Source organism: Triticum dicoccoides, chromosome 5A (genome assembly GCF_002162155.2).
Source record: "Triticum dicoccoides isolate Atlit2015 ecotype Zavitan chromosome 5A, WEW_v2.0, whole genome shotgun sequence".
NCBI lineage: Eukaryota > Viridiplantae > Streptophyta > Magnoliopsida > Poales > Poaceae > Triticum > Triticum dicoccoides.
The window spans coordinates 622830381-622858233 of NC_041388.1; the positions used below are offsets into that span (position 1 = coordinate 622830381).

General features: G+C 45.1%; 1 pseudogene; it reads right to left on the minus strand.

Annotated features, from left to right (window-relative positions):
* Positions 1-602: 602 nt before the first annotated feature.
* LOC119300183 lies at positions 603-27853 on the minus strand (annotated as a pseudogene).

A 27853-nucleotide genomic window follows, 5' to 3' on the forward strand; every position in this document is an offset into this window, starting at 1 on the left:
TACACTAATGGAATAAAGAACACATGAACTGGAGGAAGGGTAAAGGAAGGAGATAGGGGAGAGAGGTAGCCGCCGCCGCCGGTCCATTGGATAGGGTTTTTTTTAGACAAACTCGCGAAAGCTTTACTCATCCGTCACAATGTTTACAGGGACGAACAAAAGATCGCCGGAGTGGCCTAACCAAACATGACGATTGGTCCCCAATGTTTACTCGATAGGTTGTTCGTTGCTTTTGCCCAAGTATTTGTAGCTGCAGCGGCCAGAGAATTCCCAGGCGGGCCAGGCCCATGTGATTTCCAGAGGCAAGCCCATATGGGCTAGGGGAGGGCTCTGACAGAACACGGCGCGCCCATTAAGGCCCTTGGCCTGGACCAGGGTCCCGGCTTCAGGACCCACTCTATAGACATCCTACGAGCAATGCTAGGTTCACGGGGAAAACTTTTACGGGATCAACAGACTGGCTGATGTGGGGATTTGTGATTGGAAGTTGGGGATGAGGCGGGGCCCACCCCACTGAAAATCAGGAGGGGGGAGAGATTAGTTAGTTGGAAAGATTAAGTAAAGCTTCGTAATCATTCGTGTGTGTAGGATTATTGGACATCCTACTCCCTGTGAAACTCGTCGTCCGTGCGTCGTAGCGCCCGGTGCACCAGCATCAGCTCCCCGCCGTTGTCCACCAGGTGAAGTGAAGGCTATCCATTTGGGAGAAGTAGAACGACTCGCTTCGGTCAGCGACCAACTCGAGTTGTGGCGGCTCTGAGCCCATGCTTAGTAGTCAGCACATGACGCCCCTGTGAGTGGCACAGTAGAAGCGGCCAGCGAAGGGCAGAGTCGAATACATGCACCCGCCGTCGACGACAGTCCAGCTCTCGTCGCCGGGCATGGCGACGGCGAGCACCATGGGATCGCAGAAGCTGCTGAAATTTGAGACGGGCTCTAGGCCCATATTGCAATTTCTGAAAAATCTCTAAGGGCCTATGTGGGTTATATGGCACTAGGTGTAGTGGGAAGTTTAGTCCCACCCCGGAAGTGAAAGAGGAGTTGGACCTTCTTATAAGGGTTTCTCTTCTACATGCTACTGGAGCTTGAGAAGAGAAGAGGCCCTCGCGCACTCCTCCTCCGCCGCCCGCCGCGCCGCGCAACGCGCGTTGCGGGATTGAGCCGAGCCGAGCTCACACCTACGCGCTTAGTTTTGCCAGTCACTGATCGTGGGCTGTCACGGACTCGGACGTGGGTCGAGCCCATGTCTCTCCACGCGGCTGCGCCTATATAAGTGTGCGGTGTTTCCTAACCCTAGCCGCCATGAATAGATCACATCTGCTCCACGCGCACGCCCACTGTCGTTCCCTTGCTGCTGCCGCCGCCGGTGACTCCATCCCGTCCGCCACGTACACGGTCGACGGGAGAGCAGGTCTCCGAAATCACACCCTTCTGGTTCCTGTACGGGGTGAGGGACGAATAGGTTTTTGGGCAGCGACTACGCGACTGCTCGCTTCCGATCCGCTACTTCCTCTACGTCTGCGTCGCCCTCATCATCATCATGTCCACCGACGCCGAACGTGCCGCCGCCGAGAAAGCTGAAGCCGACAAGAAGGCCGCTGAGGATGTTGCTGTCGCCACCAACGCCGCGGCCTCTGCATGTCCTACTGGAGGGTATAACTCGTTTATCCCGCTCCTACTGTTCTCTGTTTTAGCCATGCTAGCGTTATACGTAGATCTTTCTGCAATTAGCGTAGTATGTGCTAGATTGACTGAATATCAGTATGCGTTTATTTGTGTCAATGCCATGTTAGTGATTTACTCGTGGATTAATTTAATCGAGAAATTACCTATTTACTCAACAATCCAAAAACCTATTATGTGTAGGAATTTTTCGGTAAGTGGCTTTGCCGCTGCACTGAAACCGGATAAGTTTACCGGTACGTATTTTAAGCGTTGGCAGACTAAGATCACTTTATGGCTCACGGCTATGAATGTGTTCTGGGTCACCGGTGTCTCCACGGGAACGATTGCTCCTGAACAGGAGAAGGCATTCAAGGAGGCCACCGTTGTGTTCCTCGAAGTAGTTCTCAGCGTAATCGGAGATAAACTGGTCGACGCATACTTGCATGTGCATGTCGCCAAGGACTTGTGGGAGGCGCTCGAATCTAAGTTCGGGGCTGCCGATGCTGGAAGCGAGATGTATATTATAGAGCAGTTCCACGATTACAAGATGGTTGAAAACTGTCCTGTATTGGAGCAGGCTCATGAGATAATATGCATTGTTAAGGAGTTTGAGCTTCTTAAGTGCGAGTTACCGGGCAAGTTTGTCGCAGGCTGCATAGTCGCTAAGCTCCCTAATTCCTGGAGGAACTTTGCCACCACTCTAAAACATTAGAGGCGTGAATTCTCTGTGGAGGATGCCATTGGCCATCTGAGTGTTGAGCAGAATTCGAGGGCAAAAGACTCGCATGGAAAAGGGGCCGAAGGGACTTCTGTCGCCAACATGGTGAACCAGAGGAACGATAACTCCCACAAGCCCAAGGGAAAGAACGGTGTCCAACAGAATACCGACTTTAAGAAGAAGGGTAAGAAGACCTTCAAGAAGAGCAAGAAGGATGAGGGCTGCTTTACTTGTGGTTCGGTTGAACATTGGGCCAACAAGTGCCCAAACAAGTACAAGAAGCCAGGACAGGACTCCAAGTCTGTCAACATGATTGTGGGCAACAATGAGAATGGTGCATCTGGGTACGGTAATTTATTTACTGTTTTTTTAGTGTTTCAACCCAACGATTGGTGGGTGGACACAGGTGCAGGTGTTCATGTGTGTGCTGACATTTCATTATTCACTTCTTACCAGGTCATAGGTCACGGGTCCGTATTGGTGGGGAATGGCGCGAGTGCTTCTGTTCATGGTGTTGGCACGGTCGATCTGAAGTTTACTTCGGGAAGGATCGTGCAGCTGAAGAACGTGCAGCATGTCCCCGCCATCAAGAAGAACCTCGTTAGTGGCTCCCTTCTATGTAGAGAAGGGTTTAAGTTGGTTTTCGAGTCTAACAAATTAGTTGTTACGAAATATGGACTCTTTGTTGGAAAAGGTTATGAGAGCGGAGGGATGTTCCACCTTTCCCTCGCAGATTTTTGTAATAAAGTCGTGAACCATATTCATTCGAATGTTAATGAATCTGAAGTTTGGCATTCACGTCTTTGTCACATTAGTTTCGGTGTTATGACGCGGCTAGCCAAGTTGGATTTAATCCCGAGTTTCAGTTTAGCCAAAGGTTCTAAGTGCCTTCCGTGTGTGCAAGCTAAGAAACCTCGCAAGCCTCACAAGGCCGCGGAGGAGAGACACTTGGCACCATTAGAACTCATACATTCTGATCTTTGTGAGATGAATGGTGTGTTGACTAAAGGTGGAAAGAAATACTTCATGACATTGATAGATGATTCCACTAGATATTGCTATGTGTATCTGTTAAATACTAAATATGAGGCTCTACACTACTTTAAAATCTATAAGGCAGAAGTTGAGAATCAACTTGAAAAGAAAATTAAATGAGTCCGGTCAGATCATGGTGGAGAGTACTTCTCGAGTGAGTTTGATTCCTTCTGTTCGGAACACGGCATTATTCATGAGAGGACGCTTCCCTATTCACCCCAGTCAAACGGGGTTGCCGAGCGGAAAAACCGTACTCTAACTGATTTGGTTAACGCCATGTTAGATACATCAGGTTTATCCAAGGCATGGTGGGGGGAGGCTATATTCACGGCATGTCATGTCCTGAATAAAGTTCCGACAAAGGATAATGAGATCACTCCCTATGAGAAATAGACAAAGAGGAGGACAACACTCTCGTACTTGCGTACTTGGGGCTGTTTGGCGAAAGTCAATGTGCCGATCCCCAAAAAGCGTAAGCTTGGACCAAAGACTGTGGACTGCGTTAATTTGGGCTACGCTAAGAACAGCGTTGGCTATAGATTTCTAGTAGTGAAATCTGAGGTACCTGACCAGAAGGTCGGTACAATTATGGAGTCTAAGGATGCTACATTCTTTGAGGATATTTTTCCTATGAGAGATATGCAAAGCACTTCTAGACAGGAATCTGAGGAGACTCCTGAACCTGCCATCCCTATGGAATATTATGAACAAACACATGATGAAAATCCTGAGGAGGATGACGAGGAAACCCTTGGTAGGGGCAAGAGACAAAGGACTGCAAAGACCTTTGGTGATGATTTCTTCGTGTACCTCATGGATGATACTCCCACTTCTATTTCAGAAGCGTATGCCTCTCCAGAAGCTGACTACTAGAAGGATGCGGTCCGTAGCGAGATGGATTCAATCATGGCTAACGGGACATGGGAGATCACTGACCGTCCCTATGGTTGCAAACCACTGGGATGTAAGTGGGTGTTCAAAAAGAAGCTTAGGCCCGATGTTACGATTGAAAAGTATAAGGCTAGGCTTGTGGCCAAGGGCTATGACCAGAAAGAAGAGGAAGATTTCTTTGATACTTATTCACCTGTGGCTAGACTGACGACCATTCGAGTATTACTCTCGTTGGCGGCCTCGCATGGTCTTCCCGTCCATCAGATGGATGTTAAGACAACTTTTCTAAATGGAGAGCTAAAGAAGGAAATCTACATGCAACAGCCTGATGGCTTTGTGATAGATGGTCAGGAAAGAAAGGTGTGTAGGTTGATAAAATCTTTATATGGCCTGAAACAAGCACCTAAGCAATGGCATGATAAGTTTAATACAACTCTGACCTCTGTTGGTTTCGTTGTTAATGAGGCTGACAAATGTGTATACTATCGCCATGATGGGGGCGAAGGAGTTATACTGTGCTTGTATGTCGATGACATACCGATATTCGGAACAAACCTCAAATTCATTGAGGAGGTCAAATCATTTCTATCTCAGAACTTTGAGATGAAAGACCTCGGTGTGGCTGATGTTATCTTGAACATCAAGCTACTGAGAGATAATGAGGGTGGGATTACACTTCTGCAATCCCACTTTGTTGAGAAGGTGTTGAGTCGTTTTGGATATTCGGACTGCACAGCATCTCAAACACCATATGATCCTAGCGTGTTGATTCGAAAGTCCAAAGGCATGGCTAAAGATCAATTGAGATACTCTCAAATTATTGGTTCACTATTGTACCTAGTGAGCGCAATGAGGCCTGACATCGCGTTTGCCGTGACCAAACTGAGCTGGTTTGTTTCCAAACCGGCTGATGTACATTGGCATGCTGTTGAGAGAGTTATGCGCTATCTGAAAGGTACTATGAACTATGGACTTCTGTAGGATCGAAAGTATGTCTAGAGGGGGGGGTGAGTTAGACTACTTGACCAATTAAAAATCTAGCCTTTTCCCAATTTTAGTTCTTGGCAGATTTTAGCTATCTTAGCACAAGTCAAGAAATCTCCACACAATTCAAGCAAGCATGCAAAAGAGTATATGAGCAGCGGAAAGTAAAGCATGCAACTTGCAAGAATGTAAAGGGAAGGGTTTGGAGGATTCAAACGCTATTGGAGACACGGATGTTTTTGTCGTGGTTCCAATAGGTGGTGCTATCGTACATCCACGTTGATGGAGACTTCAACCCACGGAGGTTAACAGTCGCGCGACTCCACGGAGGGCTCCACCCACGAAGGGTCCACGAAGAAGCAACCTTGTCTATTCCATCACGGCCGTCGCCCACGAAGGACTTGCCTCACTAGCGGTAGATCTTCACAAAGTAGGCGATCTCCTTGCCCTTACAAACTCCTTGGTTTAACTCCACAATCTTGTCGGAGGCTCCCAAGTGACACCTAGCCAATCTAGGAGACACCACTCTCCAAGAAGTAACAAATGGTGTGTTGATGATGAACTCCTTGCTCTTGTGCTTCAAATGATAGTCTCCCCAACACTCAACTCTCTCTCATAGGATTTGGATTTGGTGGAAAGAAGATTTGAGTGGAAAGCAACTTGGGGAAGGCTAGAGATCAAGATTCATATGGTAGGAATGGAATATCTTGACCTCAACACAAGTGTAGGTGGTTCTCTCTCAGATCATGTGTATTGGAAGTGTAGGTATGTTCTGATGGCTCTCTCCACGAATGAAGAGTTGGTGGAGGGGTATATATAGCCTCCACACAAAATCTAACCGTTACACACAATTTGCCAAACTCGGTGGGACCGAATGGTTAAACTCGGTCGGACCGATTCAACAAACCTAGTGACCGTTAGGATTTTCGGTGGGACTGAGATGCAACTCGGTAGGACCGATATGGTTAGGGTTAGGGCATAACGTAATCTCGGTGTGACTAATTACACAAACTCAGTGGGACCGATTTTGGTAATAAGCTAACCAGAGAGTTGGTCAGGTAAACTCGGTGGGACCGGTTCGCTCTTTTCGGTGAGACTGAAATGTTACGAAAGGGAAACAGAGAGTTTACATTGCAATCTCGGTGGGACCGATCGCTCACTTCGGTTAGACCGAAACGTTACGAAGGGAAACAGAGAGATTGCAATCCCATCTCGGTGAGACCGAGATCCCTATCGGTGAGACCGATTTGCCTAGGGTTTGTGGCAGTGGCTATGACATTTGAAACTCGGTGGCGCCGGATAGAAAGAATCGGTGGGGCCGAGTTTGACTTTTGGTTTAGGTCATATGTGGATGTGGGAAGGTAGTTGAGGGTTTTGGAGCATATCACTAAGCACTGAAGAGCAAGAAACTCATTAAGCAACACCTCATCCCTCCTTGATAGTATTGGCTTTTCCTATGGACTCAATGTGATCTTGGATCACTAAAATATAAAATGTAGAGTCTTGAGCTTCAAGCTTGAGCCAAACTTTTTGTCCTTAAAATATAAAATGTAGAGTCTTGAGCTTCAATTTCCCCCTTTTTGGTAATTGATGACAACATATAGATCAAAGCTTCAACAAATGATAATAAGAGTGAAAGATATTGTCGCTTTGAGAAGTATGTGAAAAGCAAGAGCTCCCCCTAAATTTGTGCATATCTTATTATTTGCTTTGGACTGCAAATGCACAATGAGTTAGGATCATGGGTTACTCTTCCATGTCACATACATCTTGGTGGAGTGCTCAAAATGATAAGAATTAAATACATGCACTCATCACCAAGCAAAGTGAATGATCATATAAGGATAAGTAAGATAATATCCTCTAACAAGCATAAGTGTAGCTTATGATCAACCACATGATCATCAGTGTCTCACAAATAAGCATAGTATCTCAAGCAATCAAAAGCAAAAAAAGTTCAACCAAGAAGACAAGAGAGAACAAAAGCAAACTCTCTCTCTCGAAGCCTATGATCTATACATTTTTCTCCCCCTTTGGCAACAAGTTACCAAAAAGTTCATAGAAAATGCATAGCACTAAAACGACTCTCAGGCTTGGTCTTCAGGTGGTGGAGTCCGGATAACGCCAAGAATGAAGGCTTCTGTTGATGTAGATGGAGCTGCTGTGGTAGGTGTTGGAGCTGGTGGCACTGAAGCTGTAGCTGGTGCAGATGTAGTGGCTTTGGTGTCAGAAACTGGCACTGCAGATGATCTCTGAGCTCTAGGCACTCTGGCAAAAGCATCAGTAGTTGTCCTGCCCTTCCTCTCCTGCATGCCATCCTGTAGCTGCTCCACAATAGACTGAATCTTAGTTACTTTGACATCTAAATCATAGAATTTTTGTTCCATGATTCTTTTCAAGCTCTCCTGGTTTCGAGTTAGGGTGGCCAACCCCTTCTCAATCCTCAGAGTTGATCCTATCAAATAACCAAGTTGGTCCTGCTTGCTCTTCAAAAAGTACTCAGATGCCTCCTCTTGAGTTGGCATCTTGGCAGCCTTCTCCATCTTTGCCTTCTCCTTCTTTGCTTGAGCTTGTACTGATGATGGTTCATTCTCATTCATCATAACTTGATTGTCCTCAAAGTCAGGATAGATAGGCAAGTGTTCCTTATCCAATAAGTATGTGCCTGTGCCCATCTTTGAGTTAATCAACTCCTGAATTTGTGGGGCATATCCACAACTTCTCTTCTGGTCAGCTGCTGTCCTCTTGATAGTCTCAACTATAAGGCTCATGACCTTGAACTTCTGTGGCACATCAAATATGTGTAGCAAATTAATTGCATGCCCTCTGATCATGTTGTGGTCACCTGACTTGGGAAAAAGAGTGTGCCTTAGGATCCAGTTGATTGTAGGCAGCCCTGACAGAAGAAAATGGACTGACCCAAACTTGAAAGTCTCAAGAGCTTTGTCTGGAATCTCCTTGTACATGTTTGACATAGAATTGTGATCCATCTTCTTCTTGGCATAAACATCCAAGTCATCTTCCTGCTCTTCTGGGGCATTGATCAACTGAGCCCATTCCTCAATAGTTGATTGGTATCTCGTACCTTCAGACATCCAAACTATCCTGCCATCTGGATAGAAATGTGTTGTGGAGTAGAATTGCATTATGAGCTCCTCATTCCACTTCGTGAGCTTCTTCCCAACAAAGTCTACAACTCCACAAGCACTGAAGCTGTCATACACTCCAGGATAGTGTTCCTCATTTTCCTTCATGTAGGTCCAGTCGACCCACCTCATATCACACACTATGGGTTTCTTGTCCAGCAGCACTGTCTCATAGAAATCTTGCTGTTCCTTTGTGTGGAACCTGTAATCAACAGCAGTTCTTCTCCTAGTGGCATATGGATCTGTCTCTCTCCATTTCCTCAGCCCTGAGTCTCTCCTGATCTTCATGTTCTCAGCCACAGGATGAGCATCATTGCGGTCTGGAATCTTGGGTTTGAGCTTCCTTAGGACTTGTCCTTCATCATCTTCATCAGCAGCAACTTTAGGCACTGGGGCCTTGTTCTTCTCAGCAGCAGATATGTTCCTGGTATTCCTCTTAGGTGCACTCTTGGGCTTGGAGGCAGCTTTGGGTGCTACTTTGGGTTTTGATGAAGTAGCCCCTGACTTTATAGCATCACCCATCAGCTTCTGGGCCTTAGGTGCTGGTGCAGCAACCTCTTCCTCTTCTTCTTCTTCCTCAAAAGAGTGCTTCTCAAATTCAGCCATTGGATCAACCTTCTTGCACCATCTGCCCCTCTTTCTTTCCTTCTTCTCTTTTGCAGCCTCATCTCCTATAGTTGACTTGGAGGGTTTCTGAGAGGATGCCCTGGCTTTGTACATTGGCTGTCTTCCTGCTGTCCTTTTGGTCTTCAGACCTGGCTTTGTGGCTGCAGCTGAACCATATTCCTTTTTGAGCACCTTCTTCTTTGATGTGGCTTCCTCTTCCTCTGCCACATAATCTTCATCCTCAGATTCTGAAGTTCTTTTCTTGCTTGCTCTAGTGGCAGCCTTTGGCAAGTTGCTTGGGGTGCTTCTGCTAACCTCATCTGAGCTGCTAGAGGGACTAGTGCCCTCACTCATGTGTACCTGCTCCTCTGACTTGTTCTGCTGTCACTCTGGTCAGACATGTTGCAAACACTAACTGCAGACCCTGTGAATAGATTGTAGATGAGATAGAGTGGATGAGCATCACAAAATACAGAGATTTTTGCAAAAGAATGAGTCAAAAACTTAGTTTTAGTTTTCCACAGAAAGCATTTCGGATCAACCGATTTGCAAACTCGGTGATACCAAAGCAGCTGTCGGAACCAAAACTAGTGAACTCGGTCAGACCGAGTCACAGTTCGATGGCACCGAGACTGCTAGGGTTTCACAAAGTCCTGAACTCGGTCACACCGATTTGCAATTCTCGGTCAGACCGAGAACCACATGTGCAATGGCCTTGGCCGAATCGGTGGAACCGAGTTCTGCAACCCGGTGGGTCCGAGATGGTTTCGGCGGAAACCTAACCCTAAATTTTCGATTCAATTCTAATATACGGAGTGTTTTGACTGGATAGAAGCGTTTCAATCGTGGCAAGATTCATAATGAACACAATGTGCTAGGAATCGGATGGGGATAGCACTGTGATCGAGTCCATACCCTAGTTCGGCGATGAACTCGCTACGGCGGCAACGGCGGCGAAGAATTCCGTTGACGGCGGCGGAGACCAGCGACAGGAGGTGGCTGGCGACGAGGAGGATGATCCGGAGACCCAGGAGGTAGAGCGAGCTATGCGCGGGCGAAGTGTTTCGAAGAAATTTCCAAAATTTTGCCCATGAGTATATATAGCCCGACCCTATCGGTGTGACCAAGTGGAACAACTCGGTGGCACCGAGATGCATAACTGTTGACAGTTACAGAAACTCGGTGTGACCTAAAAGTTCAAATCGGTTGCACCGAGATTGAAAACCTAGATCGACTTAGTGATCTCGGTATGACCGAAATGGAGGAATCGGTCAGACCGAAACACACAAAGAAGTTTTGGAAGTTTAAGTCTATGACGAATCGGGGACTCCGAGTGCTCCTCACACAGAGTGGTTCAAATCTGACTTGATCAAATTTTGTGATGTAGCATGAATAGAGTTTGAGACGAGAAAAGCATAGATAGCTAGAGAAGGTTCTTAGGCATTCTTGTCCATCCATTTGGCCAAAGAAAAAGAAACCAACCAATCAAAACAACAAGTGGACGTCCTCGAATGAGTGAAATATGCAGCCAACATTCTCACACAATAAAATGACAAATGAAATATGTGGCAAAGCATGCACAACCAATCCTAGCATATATCAAACAATTGGCGATGACTAGGTCATCTATATATGAGTATATTGACTTAGGAGTCAAATGAGAACATTTGATCATAGGTCATACTCATCATTTAAGCATAAGTGGGGTTACCACTTTTACATAAAGCATTGTTGTGTTCACACCATTAGAGTTACTTTAGCTCAATTCTTAGAGTAAAGCTCCCCCTAGATGTGAACCTTGGGTTTTGTCGATGATGACTTCATGTAGATGTTGACGATGCGGATGCTCAATGTTGATGTAGATCATTTGGAGCTATCCATTGGAGTGAGTTGCACTTTCAATACCTACACAGGTTAGTCCCACAAGGAACAAACAATAATATCCATAGACATAAAGTGATGCACACACAAGATGATGTCTATGAAAGCTTTTAGGTTACCTTGTCCCTTGTCTTACCAACAATAGGGTTTGTGACTCCTTGAACTAGTGCAAGATGTGGAAGTTGATTGCACTTGTTCTTGCCAAGATGATAAGAATGAAGTATGTTGGCGGAGTCACCCTCAAGAACTCTCTAGTTCTTCTTCTTAGGGATCCACACCATCTTGATGGGAATCCTCGGAGTTGTAGTTGTACTTGATGAAGTGGAACTTGAAGTAGTCTTGGGAACCCACTCGACCAAGGCCTTAGGAGCTTCTTCAAATGCATCAATTTCCTCTTGAAGCTTGTCCTTGCCTTTTTGCTTGTGGTCTTGTGGTGGAAGATCATCTTGAGCTTGTGTCCCTTTGAAAGAAGTAGGATCATACTTCTCTTGTTGAGGAACAAACTTCGTCTTGGGGTATTGATCTTCTTCCCACTCAACTCCATTGGCATTGAACTTTCGTTCAAAACCAACACCTTGATTCTTACGATGCCTTCCTTGCTTGCGTACAATTTCCTCGAATTGCTTACTTCCGGGAAGGCTCTTGTAAACACCTTTCTCTATAATTCCCTTCAATAAGCTATTTTCTTGCTCAAGTGTAACTTGGCTAAGAGAATCATTAGTGGAATCAAGAGAACTACTAGAAGCAACAATATTGGATTTAGCATGATTATTGTTACTACTAGAGGAAGAATCATTCTTGTTCTTGTTACTAGACTTGACTTGAGGCATGTAAGTGGATAAGAGTAAACGCTTGGCAATGTAAGAAGAACTTTTCTTACGAAGATCATCATTGATTGCTTTTAAAAACTCATGCTCTTGCTCAAGGTTGAGCTTTTCAAAGCGTAATTTCTCATGAGTCCTTAAAAGTTCTCGATGATCTCCTAAGATAATTTCATGATCTAACTTAAGAGTGTTTAGTTCTTTAGTTAGAGACTCAATCTTCTCCTTATCATTGTCATTCATTTTATCTTGATTAGCATGATTAATTGACGTTTCATCATAGTATTCATCACTAGAGTTGTCAACAAGTAAATCATCATCACCTAACAAGTCATCTTCATCACTATTGAAATCAACATACTCGGGGTGTGATACCTTTGGGCCTTTAGCCATGAAGCACGTTCCAACTCCTTCATTTGGTGAGTCAAATATATCGTAGGAGTTGGTTGTCACAAGTGCTAGACCGGCAACACCTTCATCTTGATTATATTCGGAGTCGGAGTGATAGCTTCTCTGAAGGAAATATGCCCTAGAGGCAATAATAAAGTTATTATTTTATTTCCTTATATCATTATAAATGTTTATTATTCATGCTAGAATTGTATTAACCGGAAACATAATACATGTGTGAATACATAGACAAACAGTATGTCACTAGTATGCCTCTACTTGACTAGCTCGTTGATCAAAGATGGTTAAGTTTCCTAGCCATAGACATGAATTGTCATTTGATTAACAGGATCACATCATTAGGAGAATGATGTGATTGACATGACCCATTCCGTTAGCTTAGCACTCGATCATTTAGTATGTTGCTATTGCTTTCTTCATGACTTATACATGTTCCTATGACTATGAGATTATGCAACTCCCATTTGCCAGAGGAACACTTTGTGTGCTACCAAACGTCACAACGTAACTGGGTGATTATAAAGGAGCTCTACAGGTGTCTCCGAAGGTACATGTTGGGTTGGCGTATTTCGAGATTAGGATTTGTCACTCCGATTGTCGGAGAGGTATCTCTGGGCCCTCTCGGTAATGCACATCACATAAGCCTTGCAAGCATTGCAACTAATTAGTTAGTTGTGAGATGATGTATTATGAAACGAGTAAATAGACTTGCCAGTAACGAGATTGAACTAGGTATTAAGATACCGACGATCGAATCTCGGGCAAGTAACATACCGATGACAAAGGGAACAACGTATGTTGTTATGCGGTCTGACCGATAAAGATCTTCATAGAATATGTGGGAGCCAATATGAGCATCTAGGTTCCGCTATTGGTTATTGGCCGGAGACGTGTCTCGGTCATGTCTACATAGTTCTCGAACCCGTAGGGTCCGAACGCTTAAAGTTTCGATGACGGTTATATTATGAGTTTATGAGTTTTGATGTACCGAAGGAGTTTGGAGTCCTGGATGAGTTCGGGGACATGACGAGGAGTCTCTAAATGGTCGAGACGTAAAGATCGATATATTGGATGACTACATTCGGACATCGGAAGGGTTCCGAGTGATTCGGGTATTTTCGGGAGTACCGGGGAGTTACGGGAATTCGTATTGAGCCTTAATGGGCCATACGGGAAAGGAGAGAAAGGCCTCAAAGGGTGGCCGCACCCCTCCCCATAGGATGGTCCAAATTGGACTAGGGAGGGGGGGCGCCCCCTTCCTTCCTTCTCCTTTTCCCTTCCCTTTCCTTCCCTCCTACTCCTACTACTTGGAAGGGCTCCTAGTTCTACTAGGAAAGGGGGAATCCTACTCCCGGTGGGAGTAGGACTCCCCTAGGGCGCGCCATAGAGAGGGCCTGCCCTCCCCCTCCTCCACTCCTTTATATACGGGGGCAGAGGGCACCCCATAGACACAACAATTGATCAAGTTGATCTTTTAGCCGTGTGCGGTGCCCCCCTCCACCATAGTCCACCTCGATAATACTGTAGTGGTGCCTAGGCGAAGCCCTGCGTTGGTAGAACATCAATATCGTCACCACGCCGTCGTGCTGACGAAACTCTCCCTCAACACTCGGCTGGAGAGGAGTTCGAGGGACGTCATCGGGTTGAACGTGTGCTGAACTCGGAGGTGCCGTGCGTTCGATACTTGATCGGTCGGATCGTGAAGACGTACGACTACATCAACCGCGTTGTGCTAACGCTTCCGCTTTCGGTCTATGAGGGTACGTAGACAACACTCTCCCCTCTTGTTGCTTTGCATCACCATGATCTTGCGTGTACGTAGGAAATTTTTTGAATTTACTACGTTCCCCAACAGTGGCATCCGAGCCAGGTTTTATGCATAGATGTCATATGCACGAGTGGAACACAAGTGAGTTGTGGGCGATATAAGTCATACTGCTTACCAGGATGTCATACTTTGGTTCGGCGGTATTGTTGGATGAAGCGGCCCGGACCGACATTACGCGTATGCTTACGCGAGACTGGTTTTACCGCCGTGCTATGCACACAGGTGACTAGCGGGTGTCAGTTTCTCCAACTTTAGTTGACCCGAGTGTGGCTACGCCCAGTCCTTGCGAAGGTTAAAACATCACCAACTTGACAAACTATCGTTGTGGTTTTGATGCGTAGGTAAGAATGGTTCTTGCTAAGCCCAGTAGCAGCCACGTAAAACTTGCAACAACAAAGTAGAGGACATCTAACTTGTTTTTGCAGGGCATGTTGTGATGTGATATGGTCAAGACGTGATGAGATATAAGTTGTTGTATGAGATGATCATGTTTTGTTGAAGTTATCGGCAACTGGCAAAAGCCTTATGGTTGTCTCTCTATTGCATAAGATGCAAGCGCCAAATAATTGCTTTACTTTATCGCTGTGCGATAGCAATAGTTGCAAGAGCAATTGTTGGCGAGACGACCATGTGACGACACATTGATATAGATCAAGATGATGGAGATCATGGTGTCATGCCGGTGACGATGGAGATCATGACGATGCTTTGGAGGTGGAGATCAAAGGCACAAGATGATGATGGCCATATCATGTCACATATTATGATTGCATGTGATGTTTATCTTTTATACATCTTATTTTGCTTAGTTCGACGGTAGCTTTATAAGATGATCTCTCACTAAATTTCAAGGTAAAAGTGTTCTCCCTGAGTATGCACCGTTGCCAAAGTTCGTCGTGCCCAGACACCACGTGATGATCGGGTGTGATAAGCTCTACGTCCATCTACAACGGGTGCAAGCCAGTTTTTGCACACGCAAAATACTCAGGTTAAACTTGACGAGCCTAGCATATGCAGATATGGCCTCGGAACACTGAGACCGAAAGGTCGAGCATGAATCATATAGTAGATATGATCAACATAGTGATGTTCACCATTGAAACTACTCCATTTCACGTGATGATCGGACATGGTTTAGTTGATATGGATCACGTGATCACTTAGAAGATTAGAGGGATGTCTATCTAAGTGGGAGTTCTTAAGTAATATGATTAATTGAACTTAAATTTATCATGAACTTAGTCCTGGTAGTATTAGCATATCTATGTTGTAGATCAATAGCTCATGTTTAGTTCCCCTGTTTTATTTTTGATATGTTCCTAGAGAAAACTAAGTTGAAAAATGTTAGTAGCAATGATGCGGATTGGATCCGTGATATGAGGTTTATCCTCATTGCTGCACAGAAGAATTATGTCCTTGATGCACCGCTAGGTGACAGACCTATTGCAGGAGCAGATGCAGACGCTATGAACGTTTGGCTAGCTAAATATGATGACTACTTGATAGTTTAGTGCACCATGCTTAAACGGCTTAGAATCGGGACTTCAAAGACGTTTTGAACGTCATGGAGCATATGAGATGTTCCAGGAGTTGAAGTTAATATTTTAAGCAAATACCCGAGTTGGGACATATGAAGTCTCCAACAAGTTCTATAGCTAAAAGATGGAGGAGAATAGCTCAAGAAGTGAGCATGTGCTCAGATTGTCTGGGTACTACAATCGCTTGAATCAAGTGGGAATTAATCTTCCAGATAAAATAGTGATTGACAGAATTCTCTAGTCACCATCACCAAGTTAGTAGAACTTCATGATGAACTATAATATGCAAGGGATAACAGAAACGATTCCCAAGCTCTTCGTGATGCTGAAATCGACGAAGGTAGAAATCAAGAAAAACATCAAGTGTTGATGGTTAACAAGACCACTAGTTTCAAGAAAAGGGCAAAGGGAAGAAGGGGAACTTTAAGAAGAACGGCAAGCAAGTTGCTGCTCAAGTGAAGAAACCCAAGTCTGGACCTAAGCCTGACACTAAGTGCTTCTACTGCAAAAGGACTGGTCACTGGAAGCGGAACTGCCCCAAGTATTTGGTGGATAAGAAGGATGGCAAAATAAACAAAGGTATATTTGATATACATATTGATGTGTACTTTACTAGTGTTTATAGCAACCCCTCGGTATTTGATACTGGTTCAGTTACTATGATTAGTAACTCGAAACGGGAGTTGCAGAATGACAGAGACTAGTTAAGGGTGAAGTGACGATGTGTGTTGGAAGTAGTTCCAAGATTGATATGATCATCATCGCACACTCCCTATACTTTCGGGATTAGTGTTGAACCTAAATAAGTGTTATTTGGTGTTTGCGTTGAGCATGAATATGATTTGATCATGTTTATTGCAATACGGTTATTCATTTAAGTTAGAGAATAATTGTTGTTCTATTTACATGAATAAAACCTTCTATGGTCATACACCCAGTGAAAATGGTTTGTTGGATCTCGATCGTAGTGATACACATATTCATAATATTGAAACCAAAAGATGCAAAGTTAATAATGATAGTGCAACCTATTTGCGGCACTGCCGTTTAGGTCATATTGGTGTAAAGCGCATGAAGAAACTCCATGCTGATGGGCTTTCGGAATCACTTGATTATGAATCACTTGATACTTGCGAACCATGCCTCATGGGCAAGATGACTAAGACTCTGTTCTCCGGAACAATGGAGCGAGCAACTGACTTATTGGAAATAATACATACTGATGTATGCGATCCGATGAGTGTTAAGGCTCGCGGCGGGTATCGTTATCTTCTGACCTTCACATATGATTTGAGCAGATATGGGTATATCTACTTGATGAAACATAAGTCTGAAACATTTGAAAAGTTCAAAGATTTTCAGAGTGAAGTGGAAAATCATCGTGACAAGAAAATAAACTTTCTACGATCTGATCACGGAAACAGATATTTGAGTTACAAGTTTGGTCCTCAATTAAAGCAATGTGGAATAGTTTCACAAATTCGTGCCACCTGGAACACCACAGCATAATGGTGTGTCCGAATGTCATAACCGTACTTTATTGGATATAGTGCAATCTATGATGTTTCTTACCGATTTACTGTTGGGGAACGTAGTAATTTCAAAAATTTCCTACGCACACGCAAGATCATGGTGATGCATAGCAACGAGGGAAGAGTGTTGTCTACGTACCCAACGCAGACCGACTGCGGAAGCGATCACACAACATAGAGGAAGTAGTCGTACGTCTTCACGATCCAACCGATCAAGCACCGAAACTACGGCACCTCCGAGTTCGAGCACACGTTCAGCCCGATGACGATCCCCGGACTCCGATCCAGCAAAGTGTCGGGGAAGAGTTCCGTCAGCACGACGGCGTGGTGACGATCTTGATGTACTACAGCAGCAGGGCTTCGCCTAAACTCCGCTACAGTATTATCGAGGTATATGGTGGCAGGGGGCACCGCACACGGCTAAGGAATAGATCACGTGGATCAACTTGTGTGTCTTTGGGGTTTCTCTACCTCAGTATATAAAGGAGCCAAGGGGGGAGGGGGCGCCGGCCAAGAGAGAGAGGCGCAGGAGAAGTCCTACTCCTTCCGGGAGTAGGACTCCCCTCCAATCCTATTCCAACTAGGATTCCCCAAGTGGGAAAGAGGGAGAAGAGTGGCCGGCCACCTCTCCTAGTCCTAATAGGACTAGGGGAAGGGGGGAGGCGCGCAGCCCTTGTGGGCAGCCCTTTCACCTTTCCACTAAGGCCCATGAAGGCCCATATGGCTCCCGGGGGGTTCCGGTAACCTCCCGGTAACCCGGTAAAATCCCGATTTCACCCGGAACACTTCCGATGTCCAAACATAGGCTTCCAATATATCAATCTTTACGTCTCGACCATTTCGAGACTCCTCGTCATGTCCTTGATCACATCCGGGAATCCGAACAACCTTCGGTACATCAAAATGCATAAACTCATAATATAACTGTCATCGTAACCTTAAGCGTGCGGACCCTACGGGTTCGAGAACAATGTAGACATGACCGAGACATGTCTCCGGTCAATAACCAATAGCGGGACCTGGATGCCCATATTGGCTCCTACATATTCTACGAAGATCTTTATCGGTCAGACCGCATAACAACATACGTTGTTCCCTTTGTCATCGGTATGTTACTTGCCCGAGATTCGATCGTCGGTATCCAATACCTAGTTCAATCTCGTTACTGGCAAGTCTCTTTACTCGTTCTGTAATACATCATCTCACAACTAACATCTTAGTTGCAGTGCTTGCAAGGCTTATGTGATGTGCATTACCGAGAGGGCCCAGAGATACCTCTCCGATAATCGGAGTGACAAATCCTAATCTCGAAATACGCCAACCCAACATCTACCTTTGGAGACACCTGTAATGCTCCTTTATAATCACCCTGTTACGTTGTGACGTTTGGTAGCACCCAAAGTGTTCCTCCGGCAAACGGGAGTTGCATAATCTCATAGTTATAGGAACATGTATAAGTCATGAAGAAAAGCAATAGCAACATACTAAATGATCGGGTGCTAAGCTAATGGAATGGGTCATGTCAATCAGATCATTCAACTAATGATGTGACCTCGTTAATCAAATAACAACTCTTTGTCCATGGTTAGGAAACATAACCATCTTTGATTAACGAGCTAGTCAAGTAGAGGCATACTAGTGACACTCTGTTTGTCTATGTATTCACACATGTATTATGTTTCCGGTTAATACAATTCTAGCATGAATAATAAACATTTATCATGAAATAAGGAAATAAATAATAACTTTATTATTGCCTCTAGGGCATATTTCCTTCATTTACCACTATAGTTTTGGGGTTATGCATTAGAGACAGCTGCATTCACGTTAAAAAGGGCACCATCTAAATCCGTTGAGACGACACCGTATGAACTATGGTTTGGCAAGAAACCAAAGTTGTCGTTTCTTAAAGTTTGGGGTTGCGATGCTTATGTGAAAAAGTTTCATCCTGATAAGCTCAAACCCAAACCGGAGAAATATTTCTTCATAGAATACCCAAAGGAAACTGTTGGGTACACCTTCTATCACAGATCCAAAGGCAAGATATTCGTTGCTAAGAATGGAAACTTTCTGGAGAAGGGGTTTCTCTCGAAAGAAGTGAGTGGGAGGAAAGTAGAACTTGATAAGGTAATTGTACCTTCTTCCGAATTGGAAAGTAGTTCATCACATAAATCAGTTCCAGTGATGCCTACACCATAAGTGAGGAAGTTAATGATAATGATCATGAAACTTTGGATCAATTTACTACCGAACCTCGTAGGTAAACCAGAGTGAGATCCACACCAGAGTGGTATGGTAATCCTGTTCTGGAGGTCATGTTACTTGACCATGACGAACCTACGAACTATGAGGAAGCGATGATGAGCCCAGATTCCGCAAAATGGTTTGAGGCCATGAAATCTGAGATAGGATCCATGTATGAGAACAAAATATGGACTTTGGTTGACTTGCCCAATGATCGGCAAGCCATAAAAAAATAAATGGATCTTCAAGAGGAAGACGGATGCTGATAGTAGTGTTACTATCTACAAAGCTAGAATTGTCGCAAAAGGTTTTCGACAAGTTCAAGGTGTTGACTACAATGAGAGTTTCTCACTCGTATCTATGCTTAAGTCTGTCCGAATCATGTTAGCAATTGCCGCATTTTATGAAATCTGGCAAATGGATAAACAAAACTACATTCCTTAATGGATTTATTAAAGAAGAGTTGTATATGATGCAACCAGAAGGCTTTGTCAATCCTAAAGGTGCTAGCAAAATATGCAAGCTCCATCGATCCATCTATGGACTGGTGCAAGCATCTCGGAGTTGGAATATACGCTTTGATAAGTTGATCAAAGCATATAGTTTTATACAGACTTGCGGTGAAGCCTGTATTTACAAGAAAGTGAGTGGGAGCACTACAACATTTCTGATAAGTATATGTGAATGACATATTGTTGATCAGAAATAAAGTAGAATTACTATGCAAAGCATAAAGGAGTGTTTGAAAGGATTTTTTCAAAGTAAGACCTCGGTGAAGCTACTTACATATTGAGCATCAAGATCTATAGAGATAGATCAAGACGCTTGATAAGTTTTTTCAATGAGTACATACCTTGACGAGTTTTTTGAAGTAGTTCAAAATGGAGCAGTCAAAGAAAGAGTTCTTGCCTATGTTACAAGGTGTGAAATTGAGTAAGACTCAAAGCCCGACCACGGCAGAAGATAGAAAGAGAATGAAAGTCATTCCCTATGCCTCAGCCATAGGTTCTATAAAGTATGCCATGCTGTGTACCAGATCTATTGTATACCCTACACTGTGTTAAGCAAGGGAGTACAATAGTGATCATGGAGTAGATCACTGGACAGCGGTCAAAGTTATCCTTAGTGGAATAAGGATATGTTTCTCGATTATGGAGGTGATAAAGAGTTCGTCGTAAAGAGTTACGTCGATGCAAGTTTTGACACAAATCTGGATGACTCTAAGTCTCGATCTAGATACATATTGAAAGTGGGAGCAATTAGCTAGAGTAGCTCCGTGCAGAGCATTGTTGACATAGAAATTCGAAAAATGGATCTGAATGTGGCAGACCCATTGACTAAACTTCTCTCACAAGCAAAACATGATCACACCATAGTACTCTTTGGGTGTTAATCACATAGCGATGTGAACTAGATTATTGACTCTAGTAAACCCTTTGGGTGTTGGTCACATGACGATGTGAACTATGGGCGTTAATCACATGGTGATGTGAACTATTGATGTTAAATCACATGGCGATGTGATCTAGATTATTGACTCTAGTGCAAGTGGGAGACTGAAGGAAATATGCCCTAGAGGCAATAATAAAGTTATTATTTATTTCCTTATATCATGATAAATGTTTATTATTCATGCTAGAATTGTATTAATCAGAAACATAATACATGTGTGAATACATAGACAAACAATATGTCACTAGTATGCCTCTACTTGACTAGCTCGTTGATCAAAGATGGTTAAGTTTCCTAGCCATAGACATGAGTTGTCATTTTATTAATGGGATCACATCATTAGGAGAATGATGTGATTGACTTGACCCATTCCGTTAGCTTAGCACTCGATCGTTTAGTATGTTGTTATTGCTTTCTTCATGACTTATACATGTTCCTATGACTATGAGATTATGCAACTCCCGTTTGCCGGAGGAACACTTTGTGTGCTACCAAACGTCACAACGTAACTAGGTGATTATAAAGGAGCTCTACAGGTGTCTCCGAAGGTACATGTTGGGTTGGCGTATTTCGAGATTAGGATTTGTCACTCCGATTGTCGGAGAGGTATCTCTGGGCCCTCTCGGTAATGCACATCACATAAGCCTTGCAAGCATTGCAACTAATGAGTTAGTTGTGAGATGATGTATTACGAAACGAGTAAAGTGACTTGCCGGTAACGAGATTGAACTAGGTATTAAGATACCGACGATCGAATCTCGGGCAAGTAGCATACCGATGACAAAGGGAACAACGTATGTTGTTATGCGGTCTGACCGATAAAGATCTTCGTAGAATATGTGGGAGCCAATATGAGCATCTAGGTTCCGCTATTGGTTATTGGCCGGAGACGTGTCTTGGTCACGTCTACATAGTTCTCGAACCCGTAGGGTCCGCACGCTTAAAGTTTCGATGACGGTTATGTTATGAGTTTATGAGTTTTGATGTACCGAAGGAGTTCGGAGTCCCGGATGAGTTCGGGGACATGACGAGGAGTCTCTAAATGGTCGAGACGTAAAGATCGATATATTGGACGACTATATTCGGACATCGGAAGGGTTCCGAGTGATTCGGGTATTTTCGGGAGTACCGAGGAGTTACGGGAATTCGTATTGGGCCTTAATGGGCCATACGGGAAAGGAGAGAAAGGCCTCAAAGGGTGGCCCCACCCCTCCCCATAGGATGGTCCGAATTGGACTAGGGAGGGGGCGCGCCCCCTTCCTTCCTTCTCCTTTTCCCTTCCCTTTCCTTCCCTCCTACTCCTACTACTTGGAAGGGCTCCTAGTTCTACTAGGAAAGGGGGAATCCTACTCCCGGTGGGAGTAGGACTCCCCTAGGGCGCACCATAGAGAGGGCCGGCCCTCCCCCTCCTCCACTCCTTTATATACGGGGGCAGGGGCACCCCATAGACACAACAATTGATCAAGTTGATCTTTTAGCCGTGTGCGGTGCCCCCCTCCACCATAGTCCACCTCGATAATACTGTAGCGGTGCTTAGGCGAAGCCCTGCGTCGGTAGAACATCAATATCGTCACCACGCCGTCGTGCTGACGAAACTCTCCCTCAACACTCGGCTGGATCGGAGTTCGAGGGACGTCATCGGGTTGAACGTGTGCTGAACTCGGAGGTGCCGTGCGTTTGGTACTTGATCGGTCGGATCGTGAAGACGTACGACTACATCAACCGCGTTGTGCTAATGCTTCCGCTTTCGGTCTACGAGGGCACATAGACAACACTCTTCCCTCTCGTTGCTTTGCATCACCATGATCTTGCGTGTGCGTAGGAATTTTTTTGAAATTACTACGTTCCCCAACATTCTCTCGGAGTGGTTGTCGGAGTCGGAGCCGGATACCCATTCACCAACATGAGCTTGATGTCTTCGTTTTGTGTAGCTCCTTAATGACTTGTCCTTTCTTTCCGAATCCTTGCTTCTCCGTGAGGGTCTTCGTTCATAACGATCATCTCTACTCCTTCTTTCTCTAGATGGTGATTATTCTCTTGTACTCTTTCTCTTGGGAGAATCTTCTCTTCTCTTGTAGGGGGCCATACACTCATTGGAATAGTGTCCGGGCCTTCCACAATTGTAGCAGTTTCGCTCTCGACTAGAAGATCTTTTGTCATTGTAGGACCTTGACTTGGAACTTCTCTCTTTGCTTCTACTCTCGTAGAACTTGTTGAAGTTCTTCACCATTAAGCTCAATTCTTCATTGAAGGTTTGTTTCTCACTTGATGATGTGGGGGCTTCACATAAGGCTTTGTAAGCACCACTTGATTTGTTGTGAAGTTCCTCTTTATCCTTGAGTGACATCTCATGAGCAACAATTCTTCCGATGACTTCCGTTGGCTTGAGATCTTTGTAATTGGGCATCATTTGAATCAATGTGCACACGGTATCATATTTTTCATTCAAGGCTCTTAGGATCTTCTTGATGATGAATCGATCGGTCATCTCTTCACTCCCTAAGCCAGCAATCTCATTTGTGATAAGAGCAAGCCTAGAGTACATTTCAGCGACACCTTCACCATCCTTCATTTTGAACTTGTCAAGTTGACTTTGAAGCACATCCAATTTGGATTCCTTGACGGAGTCGGTACCTTCGTGCATATCAATCAAAGTATCCCAAATTTCCTTTGCATTCTCCAGACGGCTGATTTTGTTGAATTCTTCGGGGCACAATCCGTTGAAGAGGATATCACAAGCTTGAGCGTTGTATTGCAGCATCTTCAACTCTTCCGCGGTAGCTTCATGGTTCGGTTCTTTCCCATAAAAGAATTCACCTTGCAAGCCAATACACACAATAGCCCAAACGGCGGGGTTATGTCCAAGAATATGCATTTTCATCTTATGCTTCCAACTAGCAAAATTAGTACCATCAAAGTAAGGACCTCTACGGTGATAATTTCCCTCACTAGATGCCATACTCTCCTAGGTTGTAAAACCAAGGCTATGACCACCAAAAGCTATGGAAATCAAAGCAAATGGAGACCAAATCTCTGATACCACTTGTAGGATCGAAAGTATGTCTAGAGGGGGGGTGATTAGACTACTTGACCAATTAAAAATCTAGCCCTTTCCCAATTTTAGTTCTTGGCAGATTTTAGCTATCTTAACACAAGTCAAGCAATCTCAACACAATTCAAGCAAGCATGCAAAAGAGTATATGAGCAGTGGAAAGTAAAGCATACAACTTGCAAGAATGTAAAGGGAAGGGTTTGGAGGATTCAAACGCTATTGGAGACACGGATGTTTTTGTCGTGGTTCCGATAGGTGGTGCTATCGTACATCCACGTTGATGGAGACTTCAACCCACGGAGGGTAACGGTCGCGCGAGTCCACGGAGGGCTCCACCCACGAAGGGTCCACGAAGAAGCAACCTTGTCTATTCCATCACGGTCGTCGCCCACGAAGGACTTGCCTCACTAGCGATAGATCTTCACGAAGTAGGCGATCTCCTTGCCCTTACAAAATCCTTGGTTCAACTCCACAATCTCGTTGGAGGCTCTCAAGTGACACCTAGCCAATCTAAGAGACACCACTCTCCAAGAAGTAACAAATGGTGTGTTGATGATGAACTCCTTGCTCTTGTGCTTCAAATGATAGTCTCCCCAACACTCAACTCTCTCTCACAGGATTTGGATTTGGTGGAAAGAAGATTTGAGTGGAAAGCAACTTGGGGAAGGCTAGAGATCAAGATTCATATGGTAGGAATGGAATATCTTGACCTCAACACAAGTGTAGGTGGTTCTCTCTCAGAACATGTGTATTGGAAGTGTAGGTATTTTCTGATGGCTCTCTCCACGAATGAAGAGTGGGTGGAGGGGTATATATAGCCTCCACACAAAATCTAACCGTTACACACAATTTGCCAAACTCGGTGGGATCGAATGGTTAAACTCGGTCGGACCGATTCAGCAAACCTAGTGACCGTTAGGATTTTCGGTGGGACTGAGATGCAACTCGGTAGGACCGATATGGTTAGGGTTAGGGCATAACATAATCTCGGTGTGACCCATTACACAAACTCAGTGGGACCGATTTTGGTAATAAGCTAACCAGAGAGTTGGTCAGGTAAACTCGGTGGGACCGGTTCGCTCTTTTCGGTGAGACCGAAATGTTACGAAAGGGAAACAGAGAGTTTACATTGCAATCTCGGTGGGACCGATCGCTCACTTTGGTTAGACCGAAACGTTATGAAGGGAAACAGAGAGATTGCAATCCCATCTCGGTGAGACCGAGATCCCTATCGGTGAGACCGATTTGCCTAGGGTTTGTGGCAGTGGCTATGACATTTGAAACTCGGTGGCGCCGGATAGAAAGAATCGGTGGGGCCGAGTTCGACTTTTGGTTTAGGTCATATGTGGATGTGGGAAGGTAGTTGAGGGTTTTGGAGCATATCACTAAGCACTGAAGAGCAAGAAACTCATTAAGCAACACCTCATCCCTCCTTGATAGTATTGGCTTTTCCTATGGACTCAATGTGATCTTGGATCACTAAAATATAAAATGTAGAGTCTTGAGCTTCAAGCTTGAGCCAAACTTTTTGTCCTTAGAATTTTGAGGGATCCACTTTCCTCATCCATGCCATGCCATTCATTGAGCTTTTCCTGAAATATTAATCTTGGAATAATGTTAGCTCAATGAGCTATATGTTGTTAGGAATTACCAAAACCACCCAGGGATAGTTGCACTTTCAACTTCACTATGTCGGTACTTGAAGGGTATAGTGATGCGAATTGGATCTCCGATGCTGATGAGATGAAGGCCACAACTGGGTATATGTTTACTCTTGGAGGTGGTGCTGTTTCCTGGAAGTCTTGCAAGCAAACGATCTTAACGAGATCGATAATGGAAGCAGAGTTAACAATGTTAGACACATCTGGTGTTGAAGCAAGATGGCTTCGAGATCTTTTGATGGACTTGCCATTGGTTGATAAACCGGTTCCGGCTGTCCTTATGAACTGTGACAATCAGACTGTCATCACCAAGGTGAAGAGTTAAAAGGACAACATGAAGTCCAACAAACACATAAGAATGAGATTAAAAGCTGTCAGAAAATTAAGAAACTCCGGAGTGATAGCGTTGGACTATGTCCATACGGCTAAGAATCTGGCAGATCCCTTTACGAAACGGCTATCAAGTGTTGTGATAGATAATGCATCAAGGGAGATGGGTATGAGACCCACATGAGTTGCCATGGTGGTAACCCAACCTATGTGATCGGAGATCCCGTGAAGTAGGACCTGGGAAAACAAGCCAGTGGTGAACTAAGGAGAGTAATTATACTAACCCACTCCGTTGGAGATGCAATAGTCTCGATATTGTATGGTAGGATGACTATTGTCTTAATGCGCTCCAAAGCTTATGTAAGCAAGATGCTATCCTACAGAGCGATCTTTGGAGGAACACACCTATGTGAGCCCGACTGCTGGTCACAGTCTATGAGATTGGGGTGATCTTTATTAAGCTCATGAATAGGCCAGGAGTGTGACTTATATGCTCCACCCGAGGGGTCAGCCTTCGGCAGCCCAGTACTAGTAAGACATGTGGTGAAACTTCTTTACGCCAAACTGACAATTCAAGGCATAGTCCATTGTTCAGTTATGAAGGAGTGTAGCTACTTGCTTTAGGTGAAGCTCAACCTTAACAGGTCTTCACTAAAACCCTGGTATATGGAAACAGTAATTGGAACAGAGGACACAATGGGCCCTCGAGATCTGGTGGGGGATTGCTGAAATTTGAGATGGGCTCTAGGACCATATTGCAATTTCTGAAAAATCTCTAAGGGCCCATGTGGGTTATATGGCACTAGATGTAGTGGGAAGTTTAGTCCCACCCCGGAAGTGGAAGAGGAGTTGGACCTCCTTATAAGGGTTTCTCTTCTACATGCTATTGGAGCTTGAGAAGAGAAGTGGCCCTCGCGCACTCCTCCTCCGCCTCCCGCCTCACCACGCCACGCCTCGCCTCGTCATGACGCGCCGCGCCACGGGTTGCGGGATTGAGCCGAGTCGAGCTCACACCTACGCGCTTATTTTTGCCAGTCACAAACGGAGAGTTGTCTGACAGCTGGGCCATGATCTGAGACGTCGTATCGTGGGCTGTCACGGACTCGGACGTGGGTCGAGCCCACATCTCTCCACGCGGCTGCACCTATATAAGTGTGCGCTGTCTCCTAACCCTAGCCGCCACGAACAGATCACATCTGCTCCACGCGCACGCCCACCATCGTTCCCTTGCTGCTGCTGCCGCCGGTGACTCCATCCCGTCCGCCGCGTACACGATCGACGGGAGAGCAGGTCTCCGAAACCACGCCCTTCTGGTTCCTGTACGGGGTGAGGGACGAATAGGTTTTTGGGCAGCGACTACGCGACTGCTCGCTTCTAATCCGCTACTTCCTCTACGTCCGCGTCGCCCTCATCATCATCAGGTCCACCGACGCCGAACGTGCCGCCGCCGAGAAAGCTGAAGCCGACAAGAAGGCCGCTGAGGATGCTGCTGCCGCCACCAACGCCACGACCTCTGCATGGCCTACTGGAGGGTATAACTCGTTTATCCCGCTCCTACTGTTTTCTATTTTAGCCATGCTAGTGTTATACGTAGATCTTTCTGCAATTAGCGTAGTATGTGCTAGATTGACTGAATATCAGTATGCGTTTATTTGTGTTAATGCCATGTTAGTGATTTACTCGTGGATTAATTTAATCGAGAAATTACCTATTTACTCAACAGAAGCTGATCACCACCGATACCGTGGAGGCGTCTGCCACAAGGCAAACGCCGTACGCCTTAAGTCCCGTCTGGAAGGCGGAGCGCCTGGATAAATACAACTCTGGTGTCATGAGTGCGGTCACTGGCGGAAGGATGGTGAGCTGGCGCGTGAGCAGGTTGAGCAGGCGGGCGGTCAGGGTGGGCCCGTAGAGCAGAAACAGTAGGCCCTCAGGGCTGACCGCAAGCAGCGGTTGCGAGACGAGCTCTGGGAGGTCCACCCGGACGCACTCACCAGTACACACATTGAGAAAGCGATGGCGATGGCCCCAGGCAGCGGCAGGTGCCTTGTCAAGCAT